At 34.0% G+C, this 16,417-nt stretch overlaps 3 long non-coding RNA genes across 4 annotated transcripts; 1 reads left to right on the forward strand and 2 right to left on the reverse strand.

Moving 5' to 3' along the window:
- The first annotated feature begins 475 nt into the window (after positions 1-475).
- Positions 476-1,268, forward strand: LOC112722919 (uncharacterized). The gene is made up of 2 exons (XR_003162968.3): positions 476-837; positions 921-1,268. It is a non-coding gene; the product is annotated as an uncharacterized lncRNA (long non-coding RNA).
- A 344-nt stretch (positions 1,269-1,612) lies between these two features.
- Positions 1,613-2,604, reverse strand: LOC140176417 (uncharacterized). The gene is made up of 2 exons (XR_011867925.1): positions 2,480-2,604; positions 1,613-2,323 (listed from the first exon to the last, which is right to left on the reverse strand). It is a non-coding gene; the product is annotated as an uncharacterized lncRNA (long non-coding RNA).
- A 5,651-nt stretch (positions 2,605-8,255) lies between these two features.
- LOC112722916 (uncharacterized) lies at positions 8,256-15,047 on the reverse strand. 2 transcript variants are annotated; one of them, XR_011867924.1, is made up of 2 exons: positions 10,910-15,047; positions 8,256-10,738 (listed from the first exon to the last, which is right to left on the reverse strand). It is a non-coding gene; the product is annotated as an uncharacterized lncRNA (long non-coding RNA). The 2 variants fall into 2 exon arrangements; XR_003162964.2 differs by having other exon boundaries at positions 8,256-10,781.
- Positions 15,048-16,417: the final 1,370 nt, after the last annotated feature.

The raw sequence follows: 16,417 nt of genomic DNA on the forward strand, positions 1-16,417 counted from the left end.
CGAAGCTCCAACCGGCGACGGCGTCAGGAGCAGTCCGGCGGCTGAACGAAAGGGAGGGATTGAGCTCGCCGGTGTTGAGAGGAACGGCCAGCTCGAGGATGATGGGAGGGACGAGAGAGGAGTGTGTGCTGCGCTGTTGGAGAGTTGGAGGGAGTTAGGGTTGGTAGGGTTAGGGGTGTTTTACTGAATGCTAAACGGCTGCGTTTTGGCGTTTTTGTGCAAAATAAAAAAATCGGCCAGGTCCCGGTTCGGTCCGATCGACTGATTCTCGACCGGTTCAGCAGTTTGAAAATGGTTTTGATTCTGGGGATTTTTGATGTTGAACCGAACCGTACAAGTCACCAGTTTGCGGTTAAACCGGTCAGACCGGCCGGTTCGGTCTGGTTTTCAGAATGTAATTAACTAGATTGCATGCTTTAATAAGGTTTCAAATCACACCAATGAATCTTGTTAAGGTTCTTCCTGAAGCTCCTGAAGATCTTGTTTGCGATTGTCTTGGCGGTATTTCTCTAAAACTTCCTCCTTTTTTTTTCCACTTGATATGTGCTTCTTTGTGATAAATACACAAATAAATTGCCTATAGAATTATGTGTTTCTTGGTTTTGGGAATCAGAATTGCTTGAATTAATCATTCAATTTTTACACAAAGATGCTTCAACCATGGTTTTGGTTGCATGGCACGTCTGTCATGTCTAATCCTCATTCAAATAGATCTACCTGCTGCTTTATTTCTCCAAACCAACGTGTAATCTTGTCGTTATACTAATTCTGTTGGACAGATACATTTTCTTGTATGAGACTATAACAAGATCAAAGTTTGAGGTGCTGTCGTCTGAGGTAATCCATATGTTTCAACATTTCATTTTGGCTATCTATTATCTGATAAAGTCATAGGAATATAACTCCATTTCCTTTTGCAGGAGCCAATACATGAGCGAATATCACGAAATGTTGCATCTGCACTGGCATCTTTGAAGTAGCCTGGGAATGTCAGGACTTTTTCAATTCTGTGTTCTATAAACCCCTTTCTAAGGATATATTTAAAACTTACAAGTAGCAGAAATTCTACCAAGAAGTTTTTTTAAATAAAAGAAATTATATAAATAAAGCTTAAAACCTAAAGACAGATGAACATTTAACTCTCATAGAAATCATGCTTGGTCTTTGCCAATTGCACCATGTATTTAACTTGTATACTTGTCAACCAAACCGATGTCTTTGGCACACATTGTTACTGAATAATGAATGATGAATATTTCATTAACTTATGTCACATTGTTCTGGATCTTTCTTTCTTCTTATACTCTCTCTCCTCACATGAAGTCTCAGAATATTGCTCTGCTTCTTTGCTTGGTAATATGACTATGATTAATCATCTTTGTAGTTTAGGGAATTTTTTTATCTTAATTTTTAAGGTTAAATAGGCATATTTTGAAGGATATCAAAGCCATCCTTCTTTTTCGGGTATTGATATCAAAGTCATCTCTATCCAATTAGTTTTCCTTTTGGATTAACAAATTAATTGAGAAGACAAAAAGATGGAAGGAGATCAGTGAAGTTAATAGGATTTTGGGGTAGTCCAGCTGTTCTAAGAGTGAAGTGGGCACTAGCAGTTAAAGGAATAGAGTGCCAATATGTGGAAGAAGATCTCAGCAACAAGAGTGACATGCTCCTTAAATACAACACTGTCTACAAAAAGGTACCTGTTCTTGTGCACCAGGGTAAGCCCCTTGCTGAATCACTGCTCATTCTTGATTATATTGATGAGACTTGGAAGCAAAATACTCTTCTTCCACATTCTCCTTATGAAAGGGCCCAGGCAAGATTCTGGTCCAAATTCGTTGATGACAAGGTAAGAGAGTTGCAGCACCATATTTAGTATCAATCATTTATAGAACTGAGAAAAATGGTCTTAGAGACTATTATGAATTATCAAATCCTCTGAATTATTTATTTACTAAAAACACTGAAAGCATTTATTTTTAGTAAAGATATATTCAGACACAAAATATAGATTGGACGTTTCTCCCATGGTGAACCAGGTGTCATACAGACTATCTGCCGGCTCATTCAAGTGACCACGTACTATGCCTGATAATCCGTTGCCTGAACCTGGATCTCTGGCATCTGTGCATGGTGAGCTGGGGCATCGGACTGGATCTCTGGCATTTGTGGATGGTAAGCAGGTGCATCAGCCTGGACCTGGGGATGTTTGGCATCTATGTCCGTCATCATGCTTTGCCCTTTAATGCTTCACATACTATGTATAACAATTCTTTGGAGTTAATTTTCACTGACATATGGGAGCCATCTCCAATCATCTCTAGAAATAGAATGAGATGTTATATTAGTTTTGTAGATATTTCAATTAAGTATACTTTTGTATATTTCCTAACTAATAAGTCACAGGCACTTAATGTCTTTCAAACTTTTCGAAATCAGATTGAAACCCTTACTGACCACAAGATTAAAGCCTTACAAATGGATAATGGTGGAGTTTGTGTCAAATTCTTTCACTACCTTCTTATCTCGGCATGGTATACATACAACATAGACTTTTTTGTCCCTATACACACTAAAAACAGGATATTGTAAAGAGGAGACACCCAAGTATTGTTGAGATTGGCTTATCTTTATTGGCAACATCCTCCATTTCTATAAAATTTTGGGAGGATGCTTTTGGAACTGCTGTTTACTTGATGAATCGGCTACCTACTATTGTGCTTAACTACACCTTTCCATATGAAAAATTATATCAAAGAAAACTAGATTAGTTTGATAAATGTCTTTGGGTGTTCTTGCTTTCCTTAACTAAGACCATACAATAAGCATAAACTTGAATATAGTTATGAGAAATGTCTCTTCCTTGGTTATGATTCTCAATTTTGTGGATATAAGTGTATGAATAAAATGGAAAGGTGTATATGATTCTCTTCCACAAAATGAGTTGTTTTTAAATCACTCTAGCTACAATACTAACACTAATTCTGCAGCTATGAATTCTATAGCTTCTTATTACAGTGTGTCTTCCATTTCCACACATCAATTTGTGCCTACTTCACAAAATCAAAGTTCACCACATGATGTGACAACTAATTCTCTACCAATTGAAGAGACTTTAGGTGGAAGTGGATCAACTCAATATATAAATCATGAGCACATATCACAAGACAGTACCTCACGTAGTGCTTCTCAGGGGGCTATTGACCAAAGACTTGATTTCCACTCAATTCAACATCAACAACCCACCACAAGCACACACAAGATGGTAACACGGTCTAAACTTGGTATTTACAAACCAAAAGCATATTATGCACATAATGAGATTGATCTATTTCAACAAATACCAAAATAGTCACACAAGCAATCCAAACTCCTCATTGGAAGGATGCTATGGATGCTGAGTTCAGGGTATTAAACCAATGCAATATGTGGACTTTAGTTAATTCACCACCCAATGCAAACATAATTGGAAGCAAGTGGGTATTCGCTATCAAAAGAAATACAAAAGGAGAGCTAGTAAGATACAAAGCTCGTCTAGTTTTTGCATCAGTCGAAGGCATAGAGTATGAGCAAATTTACTCACCTGTAATAAGACCCTCTTCAGCAAGGATTGTTTTGACTTCAGCTATCACTCAAGGATGGGTCTTGCATCAATTTGATTTTAATAACACATTTTTAAATGAAGTTTTGATTGAGCAGATTTTTATGACACAGCCACAAGGTTATGAGGATTCGAATCCTAACCTTGTTTGCAAGTTGAATAGAGCATTATACGGTTGAAAACAGGCACCGAGGGCCTAGTATCTCACATTAAGGGACACATTGATAAGGTTTGGGTTTGTAAGTACTCACTCTGATGTATCATTGTTTGTAAGAAAACTGCAAAATCAGTAATTTACATGCTTATATATGTCGATAACATAGTGGTAACAGGAAATAATTCAAGTGAAATTCAGTACTTAATACAATAATTAAACAAAATCTTTCCTCTTAAAGACCTTGGAAATCTTAGTTTCTTCCTTGGAATAGAATTCACACATTTGCAGGGTGGAAAATTTCATTTGTCACAAAAGAAATATGCTTTAGAGATTCTTCGAAAAGCAAACATGGAAAATGCAAGCGAGATGCCTACACCAAAGGTGGCAAACTTGAAGCTCTATGCAAATGACTCCGACCCGTGTCATGATCTGCAACAGTATCACTCTATAGTAGGAGCTCTTCAATATTTGACAATGGCACGGCCTGACCTTGCATTCTTTGTGAATAGGGTGTCACAGTTCATGCATAACCCAACATACAATCCCTGGAAGGCTGTGAAAAGAATCTTGCGGTACCTGAAAGGAACGGTAAGTATGAAATTTTATTTTCCAGCTATACTGACTATAGACTGTTGGAGTTTGCAGATGCATACTAAGCCAGTGATCTCAATGATCGACGTTCTATAATAGGCTATTGTGTATACTTAGGGACAAACCTCATCTCATGGAAGTGTCACAAGCAGTCAAAAGTGAGTCATAGTAGCAGTGAGGTAAAATATTGTGGCCTTACGTCTGTGCAGTCAGAGATGGTCTCTTTGCAGCAGCTTCTTACTGAGCTTGGAGTTCCACAATTGGTAGTGCCAACGATCTACTGCGACAATTAGAGCGCTGTACATTAGCAGCAAATCCAGTACTTTACAGCCGGTGCAAACATCTGGAATTAGACCAACATTCGTTGAGGGAAATGGTTAATAAGAAGGAATTATATGTAGTTAACATTCCTGTCCTTGATCAGATAGTAGATGTATTAACAAAACCATTATCTGCCAGATTATTTGATGGTTTTAAAGTCAAATTTCGGGTCAGCAATTTACTTCCCCAAAGTTTGAGGGGGGTGTAAGTGATATAAATGAAGTAGGATAGCAGTAATTAGAAAATCAAGATCAAGAAGTGTTTGTTGAGGTTGTTACTTTAAGTACACAATATTATTGTACACAACTCTGCATTTATATAATGCAGAAGTACTTGGCCTTGTAAACACGTTAATTCTCTGCATCTAGTGCAATTGATATTCAGTTCTTTACTTTTCTCTGAGTTTACTCAAAACGTGTTATCAATATCATGTTTAGTTTAAGATAAATATAGAGACTGAATAGTAGATTTGTAATTTAAAAAGTTAAATGAGAGTATTTTTGAAAAAAAAAATGTTATAAAAGTTTCAATCTTCGTCCCCGGAAATTTTAGTCCCGTATGTCCCAACTTTCTGGAGGTATTAAAGGGACTGAAATTTTGTGTCGGAACTGAAATTTTATTTCTAATCTCTAGTCACCAAACACAATACTCAGTCCCCAATCTCAATCCCAGTTTTAGGAAACAAACGCAATCTAAAAATATTAAAAAAGAAAAAACTATTATTTATGAGCTGCGTTTGACCTTGTGATATTGATATTTACCATTTTTCATGACTAAGCTCGTGGTTCCTCTTTATTAATATGGAGAGAATTTTGTGAATGACAATAAAGAGATACTACATTACATAAATGACAGTGTTAAGAAGTTTTTTTTTCCCTAGATGTTAACTTGGTGAATTTTTTTTATTTGAAGAAACTTTTTAAAGATATTAGTTATCATGCATACAAACAAATATACTGATTTAACCCGAAAGTGTGTGACAACAGGAAGGAGAACAAGGATAGAGATGAGCTTTATTTATTTTTCGATCATTATATTTTAAATAATGTGATCTTAAGTAGTAGTGAAGAAGAAAACAATAGTAAAACTAGAGATGATAACGTTGTAGATATGGAATTTTCTAATGTTGCAATTTCTCATGAAATATAGGCCTCCACTTTTAAGTTTTAAGGAGGATGATAGTGAAGAAGTCACAATGTGCAATTTTTTTCCCAATAAGGCTGCAAGTAATTAAAACAACATCAGGTTCTCCAAGACTTGAATATCACTTCAATTCAACTAACGAAAGGTTCAATTCAATCAATAACATTATTACCTTGAATTAAGGACAACTAAAGAATGATCTTTTTGGGTTCTTTGTATGCTAGACTCTATGACAATGGTATATGCTCCACAATGACGTTTTAAGTTTACTTCTTTAGCCTTTCAATTTCTTCCTCCATTTGATACACAATTAATGCTTTAATCATCACTAACACTTTTTCTCGTAGGCGACATGGAGTTGACGAGCTTTCAAGGGTCGCAATGTTCACCAATCACATACCTAAATTGGGGAAAGAATTTGTTTCAAAATAATGGTTAGGATCATGGAGAATAGGAGCAATATTCAAGGAAACGGAGTGTCATTTGTGCACAAATAGGCCTAGAAACCAATTTGTCTTTTATGCATGCGTGATATTTAACGTCTGACACGATAACTTAACGTGATAAATAAGATAGTTCTGTTAAGAGTTGAAGGAGCAAAATGGGTTAGAGACCAATGTGACTTACCAAATGAATTGTTGGGGATTAATAAGCTAATTAAATTTAATTGGGGGTTTAAATGTCTAATCTAGAATTTGTTGGAGACAAAAATAGCATGGTTCTAAAAAATCAGATCGGACGATTTGATTGGATTAACCGATTTTTTTACCGGTCCAGTAAGAATAAGAACTGCTTGGTAAAAAATGGTATACAAACCGGTCGAACTAGTAATTAACAATTGTTAGAGCAGCCTGATTTTTGGAGTGTTACCGGTTTAGAACTAAAGTCCCCCAAACGCCGTCATTTTTATTTTTTCATTTAAAAAAAAAACATTCAGAAATCAAAATCCCCTCTTTGATACCCTTTGGCCCTTTCTCGCTCTGAAAACTAGAAAAGAAGTAAAGAACTCAAAAACCCAACCCGGTAGCGTTTGGTGGAGAGACAGAGACGGAAAGCTGAGACTAAGAGACAGAGATTGAAATAAATTTCAGTATTCTATTTGGTACAAAGTGGGAGACAGGAATTGAAATAAGAATAAAACTCTAATTTAATTTGCACAAGGGTAAAATTGAAATTAATTAATTGAAATGAGAATATTTTAGATATAAAATATTATTAAAATTTCAGTCTCCATCTCTAAAAATTTTAGTCCTCTGTGTCTCTACTTTTTGAAAGTACTGAAATACTAAAATTTTTGGGATAGAGACAGAAATTTTAGTACCAGTCTCTGAACTAACAAACATAATATTGAATCTCAATCTTCCGATTTTTGTCTCAGTACCTCAAAACAAACGCTACCCCTCTTCGATATTCAGCCACCATTCCACTTCAGAGCTCAAATTCATCGTCGAACCCTTCTCCTGGGTGGAGGATTTATTAAAATAAAATTGTTATAAGATATATGAATAAATCTTAGTGCTAGTCATATAACTTAAGAAAAATACTATATGAACAAATGTTTTTGTGTTGTCTCATTCTTTAATCCTTATTTTAACACCTAGCAAGTTCTTGTTATGTTGACACCTAAATTTGTTTAGACTTAGTTGAATATCACTTGTATATCTAACACTGCTCATAAATAAACATGCTTATTTTGAATAATGTAACATAAAAAAAAAAAGTTCTACAAATAAAAATATTACGAATATAAAAGGCTAGAGAGTAGATAATTAGTATGAAGAAAATTAGAATTTATAAGAGAGAATAAAAAATTTTCAATTCAAATATTAAATTTCGTTTACCATGCTGCACATATACGTCAAATATTAAACATTTTATATCGACTAACATATTAATATTATATTTCTAACACTTCAACATCTTTACAATGATAGAAAAAGTAAGAAATTATTAATTCCATCAATTGTATTTTTCCAGTAAAGCTCAATCTAGGTTTACAAGTTTTATCCAAACCAATATTTTGAAAATTGAGCCAATCATCGAACTATAGAGTTAAAATTTTCAAAGTTCAAGGTTTAACTGAGATTTAATTAAGATTAAATCAAATATAATAAAATAATATATTTATATATAAATATATATATTTTTAAACAAATTATATTTTATTATTTTAAATCGGTTAATCATTGAAAACTAGGTCAGTAGATCAGTTACCCAAATTTTTAAATTTTTGACCAGTTTACTAAAGACAATTGGATTTTACCCCAAACTAGATCGGTCTAATAATCAATTCTCGGTTAAAACTAATAAAACTAGTATGAATCATGATCCAAACACATTCTTTTTGTTTCACACAGCCTTAACTAATATTGGGGATGGCCAATAGAAAATCAAACGCACACCAAACTCCAAAAGAGATTATTTCTGAAAGTTTTCTAGTGACTTAAGAGAGGGGAATTGAATTAAGAAAACACAATATATAATAACTTTTACAGATTATACATAACCTAGAAAAACAAGAGATTGTTTTTAATTTTATCTCAATACAGAAGAGAGAAAGAGAGATAGGTTGTCACCACGATATATAGCATGGTTTGGTCTCCTATTCACTGAGACCTACGTCCAATTTTTACCATAAATCACTCAAGAATAAAGAAGAAAACTCGAGCTTCATTGGCTGGATATGCAAACTATTTGTTGCTTTCTTCCTTAAAAAGAATATTCATATATAGAGAATTCGGTTTACTGTTGATGGAGAGAAGTATTTTCTCTTTTGTTCCTTCAGCCGTTGCATACAATCTGACATAGACCATTGGCTTTATTGAGGAGAACTTCCTTATTTTACTTCACAATAAGTGCAACATCTTTTTTTTTTTGTGCTTGATATGTTGTGGAATATTGTATGCTTGTTGTTTTGTCCTTGATCATGATTTCCTGATATCAAAACCTGCAAAACTTGAAATAGAAAGTTAGTCAATTTAGGCAAAATTAAATGTTTGTCATTATCAAGGTAGTTATGACAATGCTTGACTCAACAATCTCCTCTTTGATGACGAACACTTTTAAACTGAATCAGAGTGATAGGATAAAGATAACTTCCCTGATAATGCAACCAGCTCTCGTTGTCTATGTGCGCTAATGCCATAAGATAAATGAATAATCCATCATAAGAATAATATAAGCAAAACAAAATTCAAGCAAAATATTTGATAAGTCATAAATTAGTTTAATTTCTCTCTTTTTGTCATCAAGGATGAAAATTAAAAGCACCTACACCAGAGATAAAGTCCTAGTAATCCAAAGAAAATTAAAGGTTATTACGGTCATCTTTCAGCAGAATAAAATAGGAGATAAAAAAAGTCTCTTAAAAACTCAACTTCAACAGCAGTAGCATAGAGATATTTTTTGGTATCAGAGGTAAACTCATAAGATGATTCCTCTTCCTCTTCACCAGACAAGTAGGACTCATTGTTGAGTTCATCAAGGTAGCTCTTGAGGATGTGTATCCGTTGCTTGGATTTTCTTAAGGCCAATTCTTGTTCACTTTCTTGCCTCCATTGGAGTTCAGTGCTTGTAATCATTAAGACAGTGAGACATAATACTTCTTGAATCAAATCTTTGACAATGCCTGCGAGAATCTTCAGCTTTGAACCTTTGGTAGGCTTCTCGGATCAATAGGCGAGTCTGGGATAGTAAAATATCAGAAATCTCAGCATGGGATTGAAATTGTCCATCCAGCTATCTTTTTTGTCGTACCACCTCCTTCCAATAGTGTTATTCTCCTCGTAATTTCATAAGAGAAATCAACATTATTAAAAGCAAATATCATTGTAAGAAATGTAACACAGCAGGGTAGTTTTTTTTTTTTTTTTTCACACACATACATGTGCGTCATCATTAAATAACCAAAGAAAATATTAATTCTGTGAATAAGAGCATATAAAATATTAATTAGTAGGGGGCTGAGTACTCAGAATCAAATAATTTTAGGAGAGCGGATAACAGGCTGGAGACCGCAGCAGCACAGATAAATATTTCCGTCCAATTCTTCCTACTTTATTCATTCACTCTCATTAGTTTTATAGTAACCCTTTAATTTTAACGAAATTTCTGCACAATTATTATTTTCTCTGGATGCGTAATTAAATAATAACACATTACAATTCTTTTTCTAAGGAATGGCGTTTAATTGCAACAAGAATGAGAAGCTACATAAGAATTTATACAGCTGTTTTTATCCATATGTAACTCAAAACTTGGTTAATAAAACTCCTATTTCCACTGTGCTTTATCAAATAACAGTATTATACATCTAGGACCAAGTTTTTCCCTTTTTCCCATTTGCCGTTATTTTTTTGACACATTTTAATTGGCTATTATCACTAAAATTCAAAGCATCTATGATCTATCTGTGTGTAATGGTGATCTTAGCTAAGACCTATTACCAACATCTTCAAATATTAGATAGGGAGTAAAATCTTTTTACTATTCCGACTAATTGATCCTAAGAGATATCATTAGAGATGATGCTTATTTAAGTCTTTAATTAGAAGATAAAGAGAATTCTTAGGTTTTTTTCCTGTTTTCATATTCAGTTGATATGCTTTCACGACAATAACACAAATGACGCCTCATTTTAATTTTATATCATGCTTGCAGTTTTACCTAAAAACAATGGCAAAAATAGGCAAACAAAAGGAGGCAAAGTTTCATTATCTTAATCATCCTAATCATGCTTATAAACATATCAACTTAAAAAAATAAAAAATAAAAACAGATTCAATACGGAGACAAAACTAAAGTAATGCAGCACAGAGCAGACACCACTTATCACTCTTGGATAAAAACAAAAATCAGTTTGAATGCATCCTTTGGAAGTGTCACACCTAACTCTTCTTCGAGGGGTTCAGCTCCAAGCGTATCTGGCTCATGCATCAACATGGTTTACTCTCAAATTTCAACATTCTAATTGAAATATAAGAAACAAATAAGAGCATAGTTGTTGTGTTTGTGATTATCGAGCAGAAACCGGTTTCTAAAATCGGAACCTAAACCCCGTCAAATTTCAGAACCAAATACAAATTAATACATACCTAATCAACGACGTGAGCACAGAGAGGACGATGAGAAGCGCAGAGATCGACGATGGTGAGAGCGGCCCAGCAACGATCAGTGCAGGAGGGTCGAGAAGGAGCGACGGTCGAGTGGTGAGTGTGTGCAGCGATGTGGTGAGTGCGTGCAGCGATGTGGTGAGTGGGGGGCGAAGACGGTCAATGGCGATAGCGAGAGGGTTTTCGATCTTCGCGATGGTGAGCTCTTTGAAAGTGTTTTCTTCGGGTTTGGAGGTGAGTGATGAGCTTTGGAGGGAAAGGAAAAAAATTTCACTGAATGTGTGAGTTGAGTGTGCTTTCAGGTAAAAAGAGAAAAAAAAATTCACGAAGTGTCAAGTTTTTGCCTCTAGATACATTAGGCATCACTTTTGAAGTGCACCCAAAATTTAACAAATAAGTTACTCTCTAAAAGCGCTCTCTTTGATACGAAAAGTGCACCCAAAGATATCAACATACGGCTACGCTTTATAAGTGATTTCTATAATACCTAAGCTACACTTTTTAAACTATGCCACAATTGTGTTTCCTTTTCTCTTATAAAAACGCAACACGGAGAAAAGCGTAGCCTATCAAATAGGCTACGCTTTTCAAATGTAGCTAAAAAAAATGTGGCTGGATGGGTACTTTTCTTGTAGTCTCGTCGCTGTCGCACGAAGGTCTGCGACTCCGAGTTGAGCTCGTGGCGTTGAGGTCTCATTGTGCTCTCTCTCTCTCTGTGTTAAGGTCTCATCGTTCTCTCTCACTCTTTGTCCGAGCTCAACGTCCCTCTTCGAGCTCTCTCTGTTTGAGCTCAAATCACTCGCCGTCACTTCTCATTCCTCCGTCGCTGCCACTTCCATTCCTCCATCGCCGCCGGCAAACACTGCTGTTCAATATATTTTTGCTTATTTTGTAATAATGTTGATTCTGAGTTGCTGAGATAATGATTCTAAATTACTGATTTTGTTAATTTTTGCTTATTCTGTGTTGCTGATTTTCTGGAGTAATGTTGCTGATTTCCTAAAATATTGTTGCTGGATTTTGATTTTCTGATTTCCTGAGTTAATTTTAATAATGGTTAATTTATTTAATTTGTTGAATGCTGGTGTGATTCTGAATTCAATTTAATTTGAATTCTGAGTTTGGAATTGGATTCAATTTAGTTTTTGTTGCTATTTAGTTTGGATTTAGAAGTCACAACCACGTTGCTGAGTAATGGATTAGAATCCCAAAAACTAAATATGATTATATGCTTTGGCTCTGTTATATTCAACAGATTTAAGAATTTGTAATTGAATTGAACTTTGTTTTGTGTTACGAATGTATGATTCTTGGTTAGAGGATTTTTACTGTTCAATTCTTTTATGTGAGATGGAAATGATACTCTTATTAAAAGTTATTGATTACTTGATTATTAGAAGTTATTGTTGATTACTTGATTGAAACTTAGAAATTAATTAAAAAGATTTATTTTCTGAACTTTTAATGATAAATTACGGACATTTTGAAATTAGGTTAGAAATTATTAAATTTGAATAACTGAAATTATATATTGAATTTTTAATAAATTTATTGTATATTTAAGTAAATCGGTTCAATCACAGTTCGATCCCAGTTGAACCTATCACTTGATCAGTTCAATAACGGTTCAGTTCTTGCAACCTTGGAAAATAGGTCAATACTCCTAAAAAGTTTGCAGTGCAATGAGTGAATCCATGTTTATGGCTGCTGCGTTACACCCTTCAAACTCAACCTCACCCGCTTTTCCGCCTCCCCCAACCTCCACCGCACTCACTTTCAAAGCAAACAACAACTTCCCCACACTCTCCGCCACCGTAGAACCACAAAAACACGCCGCTCTACCTGACACTCTTCTCAACAGCACACGCAAGAATCAAGTGCTCCAATTCATTAGAACCACCCCCTTCAACTACCTCTCCGAAACAAATTTTTACCATACAGTTCCCGCCCTCACCTCCAAAACCAGGGGAAAGGTGCATATTTCCGTCTTTGATCCCTCTCCAATTTATCTACTCATTAATACAAATGAATGGAAGTCAAGATTTCTGGTAAAATTGCAATAGTAATATAAAAGCAGAAAACATTGACTAAAAAAAATCATCTGAAAAATTAATGAATTTGCTTACTTGTGGTCTTATGGCACAGGTTAGAGACATATGATAATGGAGAGTACCTTGTTCTAGTTACTACTGTTGATAGAGTCATTAACTCAATTCCCTTCAAGGGACAGGTTTTGTGCTCTTATTCTCTGTATGAACTATTTACTTGGTTTATCATGGATCACACTCAATGTTCTTTATTCCCACTTGCAGGTGCTTAACCAGACAAGCTTGTGGTGGTTTGAGAGAACCCAACATATAACTACTAATGCCGTTGTGTCCACTCCTGATCCTAATGTTATCATAGCAAGAAATGTTCTGTTTTTCTATTGAGTATTTTGTTAATTGGTATTTCGGATTGGTGCTTGCATACACATTTTATCAAATGATTTCAACGGCTATGAATTAACATATATGTTTGGTATAGGTTGTGGAGGAGGAGTTAGTTTGTTGGAAATGATAGCTTGAAAAGTATGATAAAAATAGAATATATTTCTCCGGAACTGGAATAAAAGTAAACATTGCAGTTATCATTAAGTGCTCTAAGTTTATTCATGCTACCCAAATTTCAACATGCCAAGCTTATTCTTTATTCATGTTGCCGTCAATATTATTAAAATATTTTCTTTACAAAAGTGTAGATGAAAATTCTAGAAATTATTTGTTGACACCTTATTACGGCTGTTTGTAGCTAGAGGGTTTGTGACCGGAAAGATTGATACTTCACTATGGACAGTCTATAACAAAGGCATTCAGAACTATTGTGGCAATGTCCTCCCGTTGGTGAGGTCCCTATATTTTTTGTTTTGCATTCTTACAATTGTTTTTCTCTTTATTTTATACGCTATAACGTTATATAACACATAACAAATTTGGTAAAAAACCAAAAAGCTGGTTGAAAATATATTCACGCCTACAACCAAAGTTGCAGATCATGATGTTCCTGTACTTCCAGATGAGGTATTATTCCTTGTACTTTCATCTGCATCTATCTTTTCAATACAATTGAAGTTATAGTGGAGGACCAGATTTAGAGACCCAAGGAATGAATAGGCAGATCAAATAATGTTGCAAGAATAAGAAACAATAGGCAGATTTATCTTATTATGCTGTTTTTTTCTTCTTTTTTAAGGCAACGTCAATGTTTTTCTGGATAATATTATTTTCTTAAGAGCCTAGTTCATATCATACAGTACAATTGCTTCTTGATACTAGTGAGGATATGATTAATGATGGATAATGTTTTTACTATTTTTTAATAGTTTTTTATCTAACCTTTTCAATTCTTTTTATAATCCGTTTCCCTTGCAGATTATAGAAAGGGATTAATGACAAGAGTTGATTACGAGAAAGTCAGCAGAAAAACTTTTAAGTCTTTTGAATAGGTAATTAAGTATTTTATCATGTCATTTATAAATTTGATGAAATGAAAAAAAGTAATGACATGCCTTCTCAATGTATCTCGAGATAGTAACGACACACTCTCAATGTATGTGCTATTTATTATTTGAATTATAGAGATGAATAGTTGGTGTAGACTTATTCTTCAGAATTGTCATCTGTTGCACTGGATCACTTCTAGTTCAATGAAAATCTCGAACTTGTCCATGTATTCTTTTCAATAATGCCTTACTGGAACAAAAGTATAAATACCATTTCTCTATGATGAGTGGGAAACTTATTGTTATTATTGCTGTGATGCAATTTGACTTTTGACATTGGCTTGTTTGATGAAATTTGAATTTCCAGTAGCTTCAAAACATAGCCTTATATTAGTTGACACATTATGAATTTGGGAAGGCAGAAGATGATTCAATTATGTTAATTGATGAGTTCATTGGAATCCCTTATGTTTATTAGATTCTAAAATGCACTCCACACAATTTATGAATATAGAATAGTTTCGTTTTAGAAGATATTGGGTTGCCAATTCTTATCTTGAGCGCTTTCAAAATGGTTTGGAGTTTGAAAATGTTGATAATGTACTCTATCTGTATCAATAACATTATTTTCTATGTAGAGTGCATTATATTTTATTTTTTGCTTAAAGGTCTAGGGATATGTTATTTTATCCCGAATAAAATAACATATCCCTAAACCTTTAAACAAAAAATAAAATATAATGCACTCTACATAGGAAATATAATTACTCATATATATATATATAATATATATATATATATATATATATATATAACACTTTATCAAACATTTTCAGGCTCCAAACCATTTTGAAAGCGCTCAAGATAAGAATTGGCAATCCTCTACTTGAATCAGAGTGTGCACCTACAATTTTCAAAAACAACTTTATTCTATATTCTTAAATTGTGCAAAGTACATTTCAGAATCTAATAAACATCAAGAATTCCAATGAACCTCATCAATCAACATAATTGAACCGTCCTCTGCCTTCCAAAATTCATACTTTGTGTTAACCAATATAAAGCCATGTTCTGAAGCCACACGCGCGGGAAATTCAAATTTCATCAAAGCAACACCAATATCAAAAAATCAAATTGCATCACAACAATAATAACGATAAACTTCCTGCTTATCACATGTATTTATACTTTTGTTCCAGTGCAACAGACCGACAATTCTAAAAAACAAGTCTACACCATCTATTCATCTCTATATTCCAAATAACAGATAGCACATACATTGAGAGTGTGTCGTTACCATCTTGGGATACATTGAGAAGGCATATCATTACTTTTTTCATTTCACAAAATTTATAAATGACATGTTAAAATGTTTAATTACCTTACCGTATTTAAACAAACTTAAAACTTTTCTATTGACTTCCTCATAATCAACTCTTGTCATTATTCCCTTTCTATAATCTACAAAGGAAATTGATTATAAAAAGAACTGAGAAAGCTAGATAAAAGAAAACTATTAAAAAATAGTAAAACATTATCTATCATTAATCATATCCTCGCTAGTATCAAGAAGCAACTGTACGGTATGATATGAACTAGGCTCTTAATAAAATAATATTATCCACCTGATGCTGCCTTAAAAAAAAGAAAAAAAGAGCATAATAAGATAGATTTGACTATTGTTTCTTATTCCTACAACATTATTTGATCTGTCTATTGATTCTTTGGGTTTCTAAATCTAGTCTTTTACTGTAACTTCAATTGTATTGAAAAGATAGATGCAGATGAGAGTACAAGGAATAATACTCATCAGCCAACTTTTGGTTTTTTTTACCAAACCTGTGATGTGTTATATAACATTATAGCCTATTAAATAAAGAGACAAACAATTGTAAGAATGCAAAACAAAAAATATAGGGACTTCACCATCCGGGAAGGCATTGCCACAATAGTTTCAGATGCATTTATTGTAGACTGTCCATAATGAAGTTTAGTACTTCCGGTCACAA

This window comes from Arachis hypogaea, chromosome 11, assembly GCF_003086295.3.
Source record: "Arachis hypogaea cultivar Tifrunner chromosome 11, arahy.Tifrunner.gnm2.J5K5, whole genome shotgun sequence".
Lineage (NCBI taxonomy): Eukaryota > Viridiplantae > Streptophyta > Magnoliopsida > Fabales > Fabaceae > Arachis > Arachis hypogaea.